General features: G+C 42.2%; 1 non-coding gene and 1 pseudogene across 1 annotated transcript; one reads left to right on the plus strand and one right to left on the minus strand.

The window, feature by feature from the left end:
- Nucleotides 1-496: 496 nt before the first annotated feature.
- TRNAS-UGA (transfer RNA serine (anticodon UGA)) lies at nucleotides 497-584 on the minus strand. The gene has a single exon. It is a non-coding gene; the product is annotated as a tRNA-Ser (tRNA).
- Nucleotides 585-3,084: 2,500 nt separating this feature from the next.
- Nucleotides 3,085-19,135, plus strand: part of LOC149247320 (callose synthase 3-like) — a 73,149-nt pseudogene continuing 57,098 nt past the window's right edge.

The raw sequence follows: 19,135 nt of genomic DNA on the forward strand, positions 1-19,135 counted from the left end.
TACACCTCGTCATTACATTAGTATTTCTCCAATAATTTACTTGTTAAACTGCAGGAGAGGCTGATCTGAATAATTAGCAAATGAATTATTCTTCCTATAACTATACTTCGGTCGGAAAGATTCATGACGCGTGTGACATGGAAGGGAGTGGATAGGGCAAGCATATTCTTTTTATCCTTATAAAAGACCTGGGACTAAGTTAAGTATCCCAAATATTATTATCCAGAACTAGATATGATCAAATAAGAAAATAAAAAATTCTGTAGAACATATCCTTATCTATGAGGGGAGAGCGTGCAGAGTCCGGTCCCTATCCTATCTCCCGTTCTAATCCTATAGGGTTTTGATCCAAAAACTGATAAATGTCCAATCCTCCCGCTCTCTATTCGAAGTACCGGCTGAACCTGTATCACAGCATCCGTGTCCGTCCCATGTGGTCGCTAATCGGTCTGCCTTCTCCCGAACCCAAGGAACAATGCAATTGTTGAAAAACAAAAGGAGAGAGAGGGATTCGAACCCTCGATAGTTTTTTTATCTATACCGGTTTTCAAGACCGGAGCCATTAACCACTTGGCCATCTCTCCCGGGGACAACTTCTATTCTACCCCTTCGTATAATCCCTAACTATAAGCATAAAGTCGGGTCGATACCAACTATACCTGTTACATATGATGATTTTTCATCATCTGGAATGGAAAAAAAAAAGAAACGAATTTCCCTCTCCTCTCACACACTACACCGGGAGATGGGTCAATTTCTGGGTTTTCTTTTCTCCTCTCACGCGCTTCGTTTCATTCCTTCTTCCAGTAGCAATCTCCACAATCCCCCGGGATCGGATCAATTCTAGAGCTATAGAAAGAATATGGCAGTGCTTTTCAGGAGTTTAAGGTTGTGGCACACCCCCGAAAACACATTCTGTTCTAAGTAGACATGTTTCAGCATATGCGCGTTTTCTAACATCCTATGATGCTCCTAGTCAAGTTGTTCCGATATAATACCCTACTAGCGATGTTTTGTCATTCCGTGTTGTAAGAGATGGGAGCAGAGGGAAATCTAGCTATAATGATCTAACTTTTCCAAGTTTTCGGCCAGGTGAGGTAGGGGAACCATTCATACGACTTTCCATCTTCTTTCAGCAGTCAAGCATCTAAATCTTCGGTGGTCAAGGTTAAGCATCCGTGGAGCGTAGGTGGGAAGCTGTGATATGGATACGGTGCTTTGCTCTCCGGCGCTTCTCCAACTCTCGCAAGAATTGTATGGGAGTCGCCCTCGAAGGGACTTCCCCACCGAAATTCTCTGCCAGGTGCTGCTTCTTATTCCTGTGAAAGGGTAGTCAATTGTCCAACCACTGGGGACCTTCTTTCAATGCTCGGTTCGGCTATTGGATGAATACCCTCCTATGGATGGATACCTTATGGCTGCTGCTACTCATCCCCCTTCCAAAACCTCCGCCAAGGGAGCTGATCAAAAAGTAAGTAAAAGTGAACTAAGTGTCGTGGGTGGGGAAACAAGTCAAACTAGAAGGGAAAGATGTTCCTCTCCCCGTTGTTGAGAGTTCGATTCCTCACCAAAGTGCCGCAGGTGGGGGAAAAAACAGATAAGTACGGTGATTGGATTCGAGAAAGCGTAATTACATATATAATAGATGCTTGTCATCTCCCTCATTCATCAGAGTGGGATGGACAAGTCTGGGCATCCTCCGCCCTTCCTTAGTGTATCAGCCCTTTCAATCTATTAGGTCGAGATTGAAAGGGGGCTGTATACCATTGATCTTATATATGTTAACAAGAGATTTTCTCTACTCACCTGCACCCGGGCCTCGATTACTACTTGAAGATCAGTAATGAAGGTTAGGAAGTGGGAATCCATTCACATTTCGTGATCGAGGTTCAGAGTCAGTCACTTGCCTTGATGAGCTAGATCGAAACCCAACCTTATCTGTTTACCCAAGTTTTGTTACAACCAATATTTTTCAATCAATTAACGTACTCATCTATTGACAGGCAGGGCCGCCATCAACGTAGTCGCTTGTCCGCATCGGGCAAGGTGAATGAGGCGGTTTTCTAATATCTGTTCGAAGAAAACTTAGTGCCTTCGCCAAACTTGGTAGGCGAGAAAGAAACCTCTAAATCACTGGGATAAACTCTTGGCATCTCGCTTCTTCCCTCATACCGCTCTCTATCTCCCATGAAGGAGCCCGATGAGCTTGACGGCTTGCTTGCCGGCTGGCTAGAATGTGACGCTAGACCCTGATGCTCGGTGTCTATCTATGATCGATAAGCAATGACTGGCTATCGTCGACTACTGGCTCTGATCTTACAATAGGTCTACATTGAATTATATATGTCATTACGGCAGCATCTGAATCTCTATTTTATGAAGCCGCAACTACTACATGCTCATATATAACTAACTACCACCATGCCCAGGTACGTTAGTGACTCGACTGATAAGGACCGGCAACGGGGCTCGACTGATAAGGACCCTTTAGGGGGCTCGACTAATAAGGAGAGGAGAGGTCCGGCAGGGTGAGGTAACGAACGCTTGACTAAAAGGATGCGTAAGCAGGCTCGACTGTTAAGGCCGCCATCACCTTTAGGTGCTCGACCAAGAGGACCTTTAGGTGCTCGACCATAACCACCCCCACCAATCTAGTGCCGTAAGGCCCCCACCCCAAAAGGTATAGGAATTCGATTGTTCTTTCCCAGTGTATTTCTCCTTCCCACCCGGTGGGAGGATAGAAAGGTACAGCGAGCCTTCCTAATTTAAGGTCTTCCCTGGACCGTGGGTGAGAGGCAAGGAGAACTCCGAGGGCGGGCGGCAGGCTCAACAGCAGGTTGCATTAACGACAACCGGAAGGAGGAAGTAACTACCTGAACTGAACACTGGATGGGAGAATTCAAACAACTCCTTTCCTCCGGCTAATGAAAATAGTTGGGAGGCAAGAGCTTGGGCAGGCAACCCGGCAAACGAAATAGAATTAGCAGCAGGTTAGATAGCAGCAGGTTAGTTCAAGTCGGCTAAGCCACTCGGAGTTCAACGGCAAATTCCACTATTTCCCAACCTTAGTAAGAGGAGATTACCATGGATCCCTTAATTTCTGCTGCTTCCGTTATTGCTGCTGGATTATCTGTAGGGCTTGCTTCCATTGGACCTAGCGTTGGCCAGGGCACTGCTGCGGGCCAAGCTGTAGAAGGTATTGCGAGACAACCAGAAGCAGAAAGTAAAATACAAGGGACCATATTGGGCCCGGGGATCAACCATCTTACCAGCCGCCCCTACCCCGATTGGTATCCCTCGGTTTCGAGCACCCATGCCAAGCACTAGCCATCGCGACGCACCTGCCACCTAGTGTGTGTCGGATCTATGATATAGCCTAGCTACGCATAGCTATGGAAGTTGGGGATAAATTTAGTACATATAGGAGGGGTTCGGACACGTAAATCTAGAGGGACTGAATGGAGGGTCTATTGAACCGCCCCAGCTCCAACTATGTGTGGCATAAATTGAATAAATCACTCTTCGTTGGTGACCCCGCACCTCACACACATTATTGGTTGAGTATGGATTCATCCGTTCGTAGGCCCACTCATTTCGAAGACCTCTCTACCCCGGCATCTTAGTCCCGCCGGAGTATCAATCAAATTTGATCCACTTACTTGTCTTTCCTTCTTCGACAATACATGAGAAGGCAAGGCTAGGAAAATGAGACCAAGATCGAAATGAAAACCTCCGTTGCTTACTATTTTCCCAATCCGCTTTCGCTTGCCGCTACTAACGGGGTCTCGGTTGATTCCCCTTCCCATAGCTACTTAGATGTTTCAGTTAGCTAAGTCTTTCAAGTCCAAGGAGCGCGGACTAGCCACGGGGCTTGGATACGGTTTCCCGATCGAAGATCCATGGATCACGGACGGTATCTCCCCACGGCCTTTCGCCTTTGGAAGCGTCCTTCCCTCTCAATTCCCTGGAGTAGCTAGTGACTTTCATTTCCCAAAAATGCATTTCTACATCTAGGTTCTCAATCAAAATTAATGGTGAGCTATGTGGATTCTTTTCAGGGGGCAGAGGTTTGCGCCAAGGGGATCCAATATCCCCATATCTCTTCTCTTTAGTGATGGAGGCCTTTTCTGGACTTATGCAAAACATGGTGCAGAACAGGCTATTTAAATACCATTGGCGGTGTCAAAAAGAGCAAATCTTCCACCTTTGCTTTGGAGATGACTTGCTTATCTTTTCTAAGGGTGAAGGCAGATTTCCAGCTTGCTTGAGTTCGCCATCCTCTTAGGTAGACCGGGCCCCTATTATTCATTCAATAGGCGGGTAGGGAAGCCCAAAGAGTTCGACCTCTTCTCTTTAATAGGTATGTATGACCGCTTGTTCCATCGCTGAAATCGAAAAGAAAGTAAAGCAGGTGCTCGTAACATAAGACAAGACTGGTGATTCATCCAATCAATCAGGATCGAAGCGGCCGAGTAGGTCGGGGGATCCCTGGGAAATGGCGGTGAGTAAGCAACTGGAATAGGTTCTATACTGAAAGGCCATTTGCGTGTGTTTTACGGCTACTTGACACGAAGAGAACCAAAAATAGGTTCACGAATACCATCAATATCTACTGGAGGAGCTGCGATGAAAGCAATAATGAATACAGAGGTTGTGGTCAATAGGGTAGGGATCATCAAGACGCCGAACCATCCAATGTAAAGACGGTTTTCAGTGCTAGTGATCCAGTCGCAGAAGCGACTCCATAAATTTGCACTTTCGCGTCTTTCTATAATTGCGGTCATGGTCAGAACTTCGTTTATAAAATCATCAGAGGCTCCCAAGCATAAGGCTTGTTATTTTACAGTATAATATGATCCATGTATCAATGTCAACCAATATCTGGGATGGAATTTAAATATCTATCCCAACGGGATAGATACTGAATCTATACTATATGGATAGAATATAGAGGTATTTTAGATAGACTCTATCTTTTTTAGATATATTCCACACTCTATAGATCTATCTGTGGTTAGATACTCCATCAAATTATTACTTACCTGTTTTCTAAGTTCACTGGTCTCCATAGTACCTGCGTTCCTCGTTTTGTCGTTTTGTGCTGCTGCTGTGAGGGCCTCGACCTATTCTAATTATATAGGACTCGACCTATTGATAGGTCCGAAGGTCATTTACGCGCTCTCTGAAAATGGTCAATAGAATGACATTCGTTCCTCCATTGGTTGATTCGGGAACAACTAAGCTTTCAACCCCTTTCTTTATAGGCGGGAAAGGTGAAACCAGATACTATTTCTTTTCATCTACGCGAATCTCTTATTTAAGGCTAGACCCATTGATTGGGAGAGGGAATTGATCGCACTCTTCCCTTTCCGCTGTTCCCATTCCTAGTGATCTAGTACCATTCCAGCTGGAGCCATAAGGGGCTGTATAAGTCAATTCGTTTCTGTGACTCAAGGCGAGTATGCAGGAATGCGAGTATGCGAGGAGAATGTGGGTAATAATATCATCCTACCACTGCAACATACTACCAGAAGGCAGAACACACTGCAGATAATAAACTATGGATTGCCATGAAGCTATGGATTTCAAGTGTGTCCAGAAGGCAGATATGGATTGCCAGAAGTAAGATATGTAACCAAGGAAATATGGAAGATAGGGATTAATGGTGTGTCTTCTGCAACCAGGGCTTAACAAAGCGAGTGGTGGGAACTTATAGCAAGTAGGTTTGTATATGCTCGTGAAAGCAGGTGGTGGGAAGATAACAGTGGTAGGGTCCCATGTAGCTAGTGACTTTCATTTCCCAAAATATAACCCCCAAAACGACCTATGCAACTCTGATCATTTATTAAGTTCAATAATAGTGCTTTCATAGCTAATTCCTAGTCCTAGTAGCAGAGTCCGTTCGAAAGCCAGTACCCGCGCTAGTATCCATCCCAACAGCGGAGCCATAAAATCTTTTTCTAAGCCAATTATAATTTCTAAGCCAGTTAGAGATCGAGCATCGCAACCTAAATTTTAGCCCTCGACGCACAAAGGTATATTTATTGGTTATAGTGATACCTCCAAGGCTTACCGAATCTATATTCCAGTGCAACGAAAGACAGTAGTAAGCAAAGATTTTCCATTCCTCCCCCCTAAAAAAGCATTTCTATTTAAGAAAATTGTTCCAAGCTGATCAGCTCCCTTGGCGGAGGTTTTGGACATTCTCCCTTGCCCAATGCGGACAAGCGACTACATCCCTACTAATTTGGCCATTTTAGCTTGGCGGAGGTTTTGGAATATTGAGCAACGAATGAATGTATAATGACATATATAAAGAATGAACCAATCTCTAGTTATCCACCTCCCATTTCGTTCTAGGATTTTTCTTCTTCGTAGGTCCCGTTGAATTACCTCTCCGGGTTGGTCCGTTCTTTCTATATAACATCTGGTTATGTAATCGCGAAGCATCGTTACGTGTTTTGATTCGTTATGAAAATCTGCAGCCAATCCGTCATAATAGGAACTAGTAGGTTGGTGGATCATAACCCTAGCGTGAGGTAATGCTATACGTTTAGGCATTTCTCCCCCGATTAGGATGAAAGATCCCATTGAAGCAGCTACCCCCATGCATATTGTATGTACATCTGGTACTATTGCTTGCATCATATCGAAAAGACCTACCCCTGGTATTACTGATCCACCGGAAATTGAATCAACCCTGGCCGGGTTGGAATGGAATGCAGCGAACAGGATAGGAATATGAAGCTGCCTACTATTTTGATTTAAGGGGTGTTCGCCCCCTATTCTTATTATTTAAGGCCAGGCTTGCATGATCGAAAAGGCCACTTCCCCCTTCCCCTTTGGACATGCTTTACAAATCAACAATCCACATAGTAGGATTCAGGGTATTCCTCTTTATAGAGGAGCTTATCCATTCATTCAGAAAAAGAGAAGGTCCGGAGCACGAATCTTGTTCTCTTTCGCTCCACGCCCACCCAGATTCTATTCCAGCACTAGGCTCCTTTTGAGGCCTTCGCTCTTAACATCCTCTTCTAAACGAACGCTCGACTAAAAGGCCGCCATCGCTTAATCTTTGCCCATACAACTTGAGTACCCTTCAACTACTTGTCCTTTGGCGGAGGTTTTCACATCTTTCCCTACTCATTTTGCTCCACGAGGAGGCGGAGGTTTTGAAGCGTAATGACATATATAATGAATGAATACATAATGACATATCTCGAATGACGTAATTACGTATATAATGAATGCCGACCAAGACAATGAGTAAGTGACTGCTGGTCATTATGCATGAATGAGATATCTCTTTGTATACGATATTATGATTGATGATTCGAGCGAATCCTATAAACCGCCTAATTGATGGTGAAATGGTGGTAGTTATATATGAGCATATGGTAGTTGCGGCTTCATAAAATAGAGATTCAGATCGTAATGACATATATAATTCAATGTAGACCGATTCACTTACTCGATCTATCTCTCTTTAGCCAGCCTATGTTGCGGTAGTTTTCCAGAGGCATGCATCGAGAGTGGAATCTCGTCTGAAAGGATGCGTAAGCAGGCTCGACTGATAAGGACCGGCAACTCCGTCCTGCTTCGTCATTTATATACAATATCGCATTTATACGTTTAACTTGGACTCGCATATCATTGCCTTAGCTTCAGTCTGAGTCACCCTAAGGCTAGCCCCGTGAAAGCCTAGAGATATGGTCACTACATGTTACACACAGCAGCTCAGACAGCCAGCCACACAGCGGTAACAATCTCCGCTCACACGCATTCCACGCACCTTCCACCTCGGGGCTTCAAGACCTTCGACGACCCGGCGATAGATGTTACACCTGCTGTGAATAATACAAATCTGTATCATCCGGAGCATGAGAAGAAGGCGAAGGGGAACACTCGAAACTGTAGCTACTGGTTTAGTGGGTCGATGGACATCATTATCCGAAGGGGGCTGGCTTCAGGGTATGCTTTCGAGGATGGTTCAGCTACTTTTTATGGCATATGCGGGCTTTATTCGATGGGAGGATCAGTCGACACGTCGTGACACGCACCTGTTGTGGTCACCAACACCCCCCCTCTTTGTTTGATATTAGTAATAACATCAAGAAAAGGGGGACCCTTAACCAAAAAATCCAAAAAATATTTTTGTTTGAAAAAAAATCTTTTGTATCAACTCCCTAAGAGCTATATCGCGTCACAAAGGAAAAAGGAGCGCTTTCCCAAAGCACACAAACACACCAAGGAAGAGCGACGTGAGAACTCATCGCATCGCGTGCATCAAAGGCACTCAAAAGAGGAGAACCTGAAGAAACGCCGACGGCCGATATGCGACGTCACACGTCGCAATGTCGCATGAGCAGCACAAAGTGACAAAGCGAAAACCTTGCGATCTTGCGATATTGCGATATGCGATCTGCGACCATGCAAAGCTGCGATCTGCGATCTATGGTTTGCGACGAATGAGACTATCAATTGCTGCGACGCCACATATTTACATCGCAATTTTCAAGACTGCGATGCAAATCACAGAAATCATTCACCGCAGGCAATCCTCAGCATGATCTGTGAGCCCAAAATTAGGTGCGCACCTTACGGGAAATTAATGACCGCATGCTTGAGTATCCAGAAATGATTGCATCGCATTTATCGAAGAGTCAAGTCATGATGAATGTCAGAATTACGCATTCATTAGAATTTAATGCTTTCATGTCAATCTTTTCATCATTTCCCTTCTTCTTTGCGTAAACTGCAAGACATGCTACTGATATAAATCTATATGCAGGAAACATCTAAGGGAAGAGCGCCAATAAGACAACAGAGAGAAGATGCCTCCGCAATTGGATGCCGCATGCAGCAGAACCACGGATTCCAGAATATCGCCCAACAGGCACTGATGAAAATAGACTGTCCAAGACTCAGAGTCAAAGGCACACAAAAGCAGCATGTTTACAAAAGATCCTGAAGCTCAGACTTGGTAAAGCAGAGAAAGAAGCGCAAGAGAAGGAAGACGCTCCAGAAAAGCCTGGAACAAAGAACGGAAACAATTCTCGAAATAGGGGATTGTCCATACAGCGCGACTTCTAACTCATTGAGTCATTCGCACGACCGGAAACCGAAATAGCAACAGCAAAATCAGTTCGAAAAGAAACTGGGTTGTACTAAGTGTGCGCACAGCGAATACACCCAGCTAGAGAAAGGTTTTCGAAAATATCTTCTAGCCTGTCAGAAAGAGGTGCCAGCTCTTGTTATTTCTAATTTTCAAGCTCGAACAAAAGGAAAGGACAACCAGCCGACTCTTTCAGGGCAAACAGCGCATTGCTTACAACACTAAAGAACATATACAGAAACGGTTAGAAATTAGATTTGATTTTTAGAAATAAATTTTCTTTTAGTAAAAGGGCGGTCATTTGAAGCCGTTCCCTCAATTTGTGTAATTAAAATTAGCTGGTTAGTAGTATTTAACCCTTCTCGTTGCATTGGAGAAGGGTCCGGAAATTTGTCAAAAAACTTGTCCTCAGAACATGCACTTTTGCACCCTCGGAGGGGGTTTTTGATGAATGGACGGATCAAGATTTATTTATGTTTGCATTTTAATACGTGCTACTGATGTTGCACTTCTATACTCTTAGTAGGCATTAGAAGTAAGTAGAAATAGATCATTATTGCTTCAGGTCTGTGAGTATAAAGTCAGTCATAAATGGTACTTTTATCTCTTGACGAGTTTCTGCTTGCATTCTTAGAGTAATATACAGCTGATGTTGTTTATATGTTAACGTATGAATGAGTGGACTACCATTTGGCACTTTTGTACGGTGGAGTCATTGATTTGTGCTTAATACATGAATAACTGATTATGCGATATGCTGTTCACAATCGTTCTGCTTAACTTTTTATGCACGATGGTTCATCTTAATTGATTTATATAGATGAATAATCTTCATTACCATTTATTGTGTGAAACCTTTCTAGATCGCATAATGGAAAAAGTTCTATCCCGGGTTAGCGTAGATTAGATGTGTTATTCTTTGTAGATTAAAGTAGTATAAAATTCACTCTCAGAGTTCAGAACTAGATTAGCTTAGAAATAATTCTATATTTTCATTATCATATTCTACACACACACACCCCCTTAGAATGGGAAGCTGGTCCAGTTATCCCTAGTCGGACCCGCTACACCAAACGGGCACGGAGCCGCCAACCAGGTTCCCGACCGGGTGGGTATCCCCCTTATTGTTGACCCAATTTCAGGGCCCTCAACATATTTGGCGCTAGAAGGAGGGCACGAACTATGAATGGCACCTAAAGAAATATCTAAACACCATTCTGAGAGTAATACACCCTCATCAACTCCCTCGACTTCTCCAGCACGGTTAAACCTGGAATTTGAAGTCGCTCGAGTATCTACCACTGCTACATATTCGAATATATCAGACCAATCTATCATTGAAATCCCCTGAAATTCGGACTTTGATCCGTAAACTCCAGGGATTTTCTATTTTTAACTAGAAGTCTGATAAATCTAAAAGCAGCGTGACTTCGTAGTATAACCCTGCTCATCCCCTTACCAGATCAAAGAGTGAAAAATTTGGCATACAACCAAGTGAACTCCCTCTCCCTACCAGGAAAAGAGCAAGGAAAACACCACCAGAGTCTGACAGTCAGACTCCTTCATCCACTTCGTCCATATCAACTCCCTCACCGCGAAGTCAACCACCCACTCTTTCATTCCAACTCACTCACCCATCTTCTACAAACCTTCCTCTTTAAACATCAAGGATCTTAATATCTTCATCTTCTCAACATCAGAATTCATCTTCTACACTTCCATTAACTAGTAGCTCAACGATGGCCCAGTCTCCATGGAACAATCTTGGGGCGGTTTTAATGCCTCCACCCCTGAGCCCTATACCGGCCCATCCTGAGAAATGGCTGCCTAAATTCAATCCGGAAGCAGGCATGCTAGCTGAGGAACATATCAATAATTTCATGCTTTCTGTTAATCTCAACGGAGTCACTAACGAAGACGCTGTTGTCCGGCTGTTCCCTTATACAATGCAAGGAACAGCCGGGTCATGGTACTTTTCGTTACCTTCCGGATCCATCACTAGCTGGGACATTTTTCAAAGTCAGTTCCTCACCAAGTTTGGTGATGACAGATCCACGGCGACATTGATCAGTGACCTATCTAATCTTAAGGCTGAGGCTAGAGAACCCATAAAAGATTTTAACTTACGGCTCAATAAGATCCTCAACAAAGTCCCCGCTACCTCACAACCCAGCGAGGAAGTAAGATGTGAATGGTACATCACGGCTTTACCCCCAAACTTGGCTATCTTCGTAGATAGGGCAAACAAGACCACCTTAGAATCCACAGTTTTAAGATTTTTGTATCAAAAGATTCAACCCACAGATCTCTGAAATCCAAGACCACCTTAGTCGACAACTTGATAGAAGCGTTAGCAGTGGAAAAACGCGTGGTAGCCCTAGAAAAGAGATCTGCTATAGAAGAACGCAAATCTAAGAAGATCTCTTTCAAAGAAGACACCAAGAAGAAGCAAACGAAAGATCCTTTCGATTTGGAAGGATTACAAAAAGTGTTGAAAGCCATGTCAAATGAGATGATTGATATTAAGAAACAAGTAGCAGAGACTTCTTCGAAAAATCCCTTTAGGACTTTTAAAAGAAATCCTCCTATGGAGGTAAGACCACCTAGTGTTGTCTCAAACGTTGAATCTGAAGAAGACGAAGAAGAAGAGAATACCACTGAAGGGCAGACCGACGAGGAAGAGTTCGTAGAACTACAAGGAATGTGGGATTTCATCCTCCCACAAGAAGAGGATCAAGAAGCATTTCCTGTTAGCACGAGAAGCAAAAATCAACTTGATCCTCCCATAACTACCCCAAAACAAAAGGGCGCAAGCCCTGCAACAAAAGAAAAGGTCGCAACAAAAAAGACAACTGCTAAAGCGACCCAGATTAGCCCAGTCCAATCTGATCAAACACCTCCATCAAGAACACTAATAGTGTCGGATGAAATGGAGTATAACATCATTGATGACATGAAGAAGACTAGGGCTAATATCACTCTGTATGAATTGAGTAAATTGAAACACCGACAGAAAATAATGATGAAAGAATTACATGTTGTGCCTACTACATCTTTACCTACAGCAGTAGCTTCCCAAAATCTGGGAAGACCTCCAACCAACATGATCGATAAAATTGATCCAAATGACATCGCCTTGATTGGAGGAAGATCAAGATCTCATACTCCTCCTTTTCTGCTCACATATGAAATCTTCAACAAAAATGTGCACAATTGCTTGGTCGATTCTGGTGCTTCAACGAATATTTTACCCAGGTCAATATGTGCTAAATCGAATGTGCAACCTCAAAGATCCGCAGTACGCATAGTTCAACTTGATCGATCCCAAGTCGAAGTGATTGGTGAACTCAATCAGGTGACCATAAGATTGTCGTCTAACCCGAAAGTGTGTCAGGTTATCGACATTCTAGTAACTGATATCCCTGAGTTCTATGGTTTGATTCTTAGCAGGGATTGGTCGGAAAAACTCCACAGATATTTTTCAACCGATTGGTCACACATGTGGTTACCATAAAATGGTAAACCAAATCAGATAAAGGTTGAACGAGAGTTGCACCAAAAATACATAGTGACAGAACTCGAAGGAGAAAATGAGGCCATAACGTACAATAGCAACATTGTAGGCAATTACGCAATAGATTCCTTCCTAGGTAATTTCAATGCTCATATTTCACCATACTTAGAGAATTCAGTTTTATCCCAAGTTGAAAATTTCTCACAAACTGATGACTCAAAATGTTTTAGTTTTTTAGATAATTCTGTAAATACATCTTTATTTTGGAAATTATATTTTGACGGATCTAAATCAAATGAGGGAGCAGGAGCAGGATGCGTTCTGTTTAACCCAGACGGGAACAAGATTATGCTCACATGCAGACTTGAGTTCGATTGCACGAACAACACAGCGGAGTACGAAGCCTTGGTTCAAGGCCTATACAAAGCAATCGGATTGAACGTTAAGTATCTTCAAGTCTTTGGAGATTCGGAGATCGTTGTAAAATAGGTACGTAACACCATACATTTCCTGTCAAGTCATTTAAAGCATTATCAATCATTAGTTCAAGATCTCACTGCACATTTCGTAGCATTCAACATCTCGTCAATTCCAAGAATTCAAAACGCGAGCGCAGACCTGTTAGCTAACGTAGCCTCTAGACTTATCCCTTCTGAAGATTTTAGTCCTGATAGGTTTTCAATAGAATTGATCTTTAAACCATCCATCCCTGACAATATCACCAATTGGAGAGTGTTCAACGACGATCCTGACATCGTAAATTTCCTCACTTCTGAAGGATCCTACTCAAATCAGATAATCGACAAAGACCATCATGATCATCAAATACAACAAAATAGCTCTGACAATGCTATACCGAAATCGGTGGTCAAGCTAGAAGATCTATATGATTTGAAAAGTCGGTTTAAAAGGTCCGCCAATGCTAAACTTTGCAGTTCTACCCTGAACTATGAATTAGTAAACCTAGGGACCGATCAGAAGCCACAGAACGTTAACCTAGGCCAGGGCCTAGCCCCTGAAGAAAAATCAGCATATATCCGTCTTCTGAGACAATACAAAAATGTTTTTGCCTGGAATTACGATGAGCTGAAGACTTACAACACTTCTATCATTCAACATGTTATCCCTATGATTGACAATGAAAAACCTGTCCAGCAGAAGCTCAGAAAAATACACCCTAACCTAGAAAATCAGATAAAAACTGAGCTTAATAAGTTGTTGAGAGCCAGAATAATCTTCCCCGTCAGGCATTCTAAATGGGTATCCAATATGGTGCCCGTTAGGAAGAAAAACGGAGACATTAGAATCTGTATTGATTTCCAAAATCTCAACAAAGCCTGTCAGAAAGATAACTTTCCCCTCCCACCTATGGAGCAAATTCTACAGGAAGTAGCAGGCTCATAATTAATGTCATTCCTGGATGGATTCTCAGGATACAATCAAGTACTGGTGCATCCCGATGATCAGTTAAAGACTACGTTCCGAACCAAATGGGGCACTTATGCATATCGGAAGATGCCATTTGGTCTGATCAATTCCGGAGCTACCTTCCAGAGAGCCATGGACATCGCGTTTAAAGGGTTAGTCAATAAATCAGTAGTGATTTACCTGGATGATATAACAGTGTACTCCAAAAATCAAAACAACCACCTCAAAGATTTGAAGCAAATCTTTCAAAGATGCTTGAGGTATGGTATTTCGCTCAACCCAAAGAAATCTTTCTTTGCGTTAAGCGAAGGGAAATTGCTCGGAGTCATAGTGTTGAAATCCGGTATTCACATAGAACCCGACAGAATCAAGGAAATTTCCAAAATATCCATACCTCATAACAAGAAAGCCATGCAATCCTTCCTTGGACAGATCAATTTTGTCAAAAGATTTGTCCCGGATTTTTCACGTATTATTTCTCCCTTACAAAATATGATAAAAAAGAATTCAACTTTCAAATGGGGTCTAGATGAGCACGAAGCATTTAACTTAATCAAACAAGCTATCATCAATGCTCCATCTTTGGCCACCCCAAATTTTTCAGAATCTTTCATCTTATACACTTTTTCCTCAGAGAAATACTATGCCGCGATTTTGACCCAAGTAAATCAAGAGAAAGCGGAAGCTCCAATTGCATTCTTTAGCTCGAACTTACAAGGTGCTGAAATTAATTACTCAAACGTAGAGAAACAAGCATATGCTATTTTCAAAGCAATCAAATATTTCAGACCTTTCTTGCTTAAAGCCCACACCAAAGTCGTAGTACCGTTTCCAGTGGTAAGAAACCTTTTGGTGCAGAAAGACGTGGGCGAGAAGAGAGCTAATTGGATTACCGCTTTACAAGAATATGATCTTGAGATCAAACCATCAAACATCGTAAGAGGTCAAGGCTTCTGCAAGATGTTAGCCGGAGCATCGCAAATCCCGGAGAACTCATCTGAAGAGGTACAAGCATATGAGGTAAGCCTAAACGATGCAGAATCATTATATGCTGACACCATTTATTTTCTTAAGAACAGGTATGCTCCATTACATCTGGATCATACCAAGAAAAGAGCTCTGAGATTAAAAGCTAAACAATACCAGCTCATAAATGATGTCCTGTTTAAAAGGAATTACGATTCTGTACTCCTTAGGTGTCTTGAGAAAATTGAAGCCGAAAAGGTTTTGCAGGAACTTCACGATGGACCAGCAGGTGGACACTATGCCGGAGATGCGACTGCACACAAAATCTTGCGTGCAGGATATTATTGGCCAACGCTGTTCAAACACTCATACAATCACGTAAGGAAATGCCAAGTCTGCCAGACTGCTGCAGGAAAACAAAGGAAACCATCCATGCCGCTACAACCGGTCAACATCGACCAACCATTCAGTCAATGGGGCTTGGACATAATAGGTGAGATCGTTCCTCACTCTTCTAAGAAGCATAAGTATATCCTTACGGCAACTGATTATTTTACCAAATGGGTAGAAGCAGTTCCTCTCAAGACAGTTCATTCTGAAAACATTATTGAATTCATAGACCAATTTATCATAACTAGGTTTGGATTGCCAACGGCCTTAATGTTTGATAACGCTTCATATTTTTCTGGAAATGCTATGACTGAGTTTGCGCTTAAAAGAGGGTTCAAACTGAAATATTTTGCCAACTACTATCCGCAAGGTAATGGATTGGCTGAATCAACAAACAAGAACCTAATCAGAATTATCAAAAGAACAGTCGACCAAAACCAAAGGAATTGGCACAAAGCGCTGGTAAATGCTTTATGGGCTGATAGAATCACAAAGAAAGCTTCAATCGGCACTTCTCCCTTTAATTTAGTTTATGGGAGGGAAGTGGTTCTTCCGACTCACTTAGTCATTCCCTCTTTGTCTTTAGTGCAATACATCGATGAAGTACCTACTTCCTCATTACAATTAAGACAAATGGAAATAATCAAACTAGAAGAACAAAGAGAACAAGCTAGGAAAACCCATGCTCATCACCAAGCGCTAATAAAATCTTCTTTTGACTCAAGCATCATAACCAGAAAAAACTTTTAGATGGGTGATTTAGTTTTGAAATGGGATAAGGCTCATGAAGAAAAGGGCAAAAATACAAAATTTCAGAAGCTGTGGCTTGGCCCTTTTCAGATTGTGGAAGTCGTAGGCCCATCTACATTCGTATTGCAGGATCTGGCAGGAAGGAGAGATTCTTTACCTGTCAATGGACTGATTCTTAAATTATATTTTCCATAGAAGAGAAATCTTCTAATTTTTGTAGGATAGATTTAGTTTTTAGTTTTTATTTTGTTTTGCTTTTCTCTTTTCAATAAAACCCGTTGTAGATGATCATTTAAAAAGGATTCATGAAAGAGCACGCCAATTCTCTATCAGATTTTGATTTCGCTTGTACAAATAGCAAATTTTTTTGAAAAATCTGAATTTTATTATTGACAAATAGAGTTAACTTCACTTTGATTACGATACTCGTTTCAACCTCTAAAAAAACTTTGACAAAAGAAACCTCTGGTAAAAGACTTGTTTTGTATCAGCACCATGAAGGGTATCATCAATAATAAAATAAGCATTCTCTGCAAAGCTGTTGTTTTCAAAAATTCTATTATTGTCGTCCAGAGCTTTCTTAAGGAAAAACAATGACTTCCTCCCTGCAAAAAGGAAACTACAGCATCCAGAGAAACAATCCAAGCAAAACACTATATCTCAAAGAATAAGAGGTCTCATCACGAGCCGGCTTATCATGATCATAGATATTATAACTTGCTGACTTTGCCAATACTGTCTATCAAAACAGGGCAACGACTTAAGATTGTTGCAATCCAAAGACAAGAGGTCTCATCACGAGCCGGCTTGTTCAGCACAAGTGTAAATCAGGTGAATGACTGTGTCATAATTTGGCCACCAAACCAAGACATTGTTCTTTAGAGAATTAAAAAAGGAAAAGTGTGTTAAAAAGGATTTTTCTCTGGAATGTTGCGAGTAACCTCAAAGCAGGAAAAATGATCATTGTTGGATAATATGGTAACCCTGTCGAGGCTATGGACGCTTGCGGGCAGCAGAGGCTCTACCTACGACAAATGAGCATACTTTTAAGCCAGTACGCAGAGAAGACCTTATTTTATCTTTTATCAAGACCAAGTAATGTCTGATGCAAGTGCAAGAAGAAACCTGAGGAAGCAAGAAATTGAGATATAAATCAGGTTGAAACAAAATATCATCGACAAGGTGAGGGGCAATCTACTCTATCTGTCCATAACAAAATTTAGACATATAAAAAGAATTTTGCTGTTTCGGAAGTGAACGGTCAATAGAAATGCAGAGATAACTGGTTCTTCACAGTGAATCGCCATTGTTGTGGTCACCAACACCCCCCCTCTTTGTTTGATATTAGTAATAACATCAAGCAAAGGGGGACCCTTAACCAAAAAATCCAAAAAATATTTTTGTTTGAAAAAAATCTTTTGTATCAACTACCTAAGAGCTATATCGCGTCGCAAAGGAAAAAGGAGCGCTTTCCCAAAGCACACAAACACACCAAGGAAGAGCGACGCGAGAACTCATCGCATCGCGTGCATCAAAGGCGCTCAAAAGAGGAGAACCTGAAGAAACGCCGACGGCCGATATGCAACGTCACACGTCACAATGTCGCATGAGCAGCACAAAGTGACAAAGCGAAAACCTTGCGATCTTGCGATATTGCGATATGCGATCTGCGACCATGCAAAGCTGCGATCTGCGATCTATGGTTTGCGACGAATGAGACTGTCAATTGCTGCAACGCCACCTATTTACATCGCAATTTTCAAGACTGCGATGCAAATCGCAGAAATCATTCACCGCAGGCAGTCCTCAGCATGATCTGTGAGCCCAAAATTAGGCGCGCACCTTACGGGAAATTAATGACCGCATGCTTGAGTATCCAGAAATGATTGCATTGCATTTATCGAAGAGTCAAGTCAGGATGGATGTCATAATTACGCATTCATTATAATTTAATGCTTTCATGTCAATATTTTCGTCATTTCCCTTCTTCTTTGCGTAAACTGCAAGACATGCTACTGATATAAATCTATATGTGGGAAACATCTAAGGGAAGAGCGCCAATAAGACAACAGAGAGAAGATGCCTCCGCAATTGGATGCCGCATGCAGCAGAACCACGGATTCCAAAATATCGCCCAACAGGCACTGATGAAAATAGACTGTCCAAGACTCAGAGTCAAAGGCGCACAAAAGTAGCATGTTTACAAAATATCTTGAAGCTCAGACTTGGTAAAGCAGAGAAAGAAGTGCAAGAGAAGGAAGACGCTCCAGAAAAGCCTGGAACAAAGAACGGAAACAATTCTCGAAACAGGGGATTGTCCATACAGCGTGACTTCTAACTCATTGAGTCATTCGCATGACCGGAAACCGAAATAGCAACAGCAAAATCAGTTCGAAAAGAAACTGGGTTGTACTAAGTGTGCGCACAGCGAATACACCCAGCCAGAGAAAGGTTTTCGAAAATATCTTCTAGCCTGTCAGAAAGAGGTGCCAGCTCTTGTTATTTCTAATTTTCAAGCTCGAACAAAAGGAAAGGACAACCAGCCGACTCTTTCAGTGCGAACAGCGCATTGCTTACAGCACTAAAGAACAGATACAGAAACGGTTAGAAATTAGATTTGATTTTTAGAAATAAATTTGCTTTTAGTAAAAGGGCGGTCATTTGAAGCCGTTCCCTCAATTTGTGTAATTAAAATTAGCCGGTTAGTAGTATTTAACCCTTCTCGTTGCATTGGAGAAGGGTCCGGAAATTTGTCAAAAAACTTGTCCTCAGAACATGAACTTTTGCACCCTCGGAGGGGGTTTTTGATGAATGGACGGATCAAGATTTATTTATGTTTGCATTTTAATACCTGCTACTGATGTTGCACTTCTGTACTCTTAGTAGGCATTAGAAGTAAGTAGAAATAGATCATTATTGCTTCAGGTCTGTGAGTATAAAGTCAGTCATAAATGGTACTTTTATCTCTTGAC

This window comes from Pinus tabuliformis, chromosome 7 (genome assembly GCF_031772625.1).
Source record: "Pinus tabuliformis cultivar Carrire ecotype Pingquan chromosome 7, CPIR1, whole genome shotgun sequence".
Taxonomy (NCBI): domain Eukaryota; kingdom Viridiplantae; phylum Streptophyta; class Pinopsida; order Pinales; family Pinaceae; genus Pinus; species Pinus tabuliformis.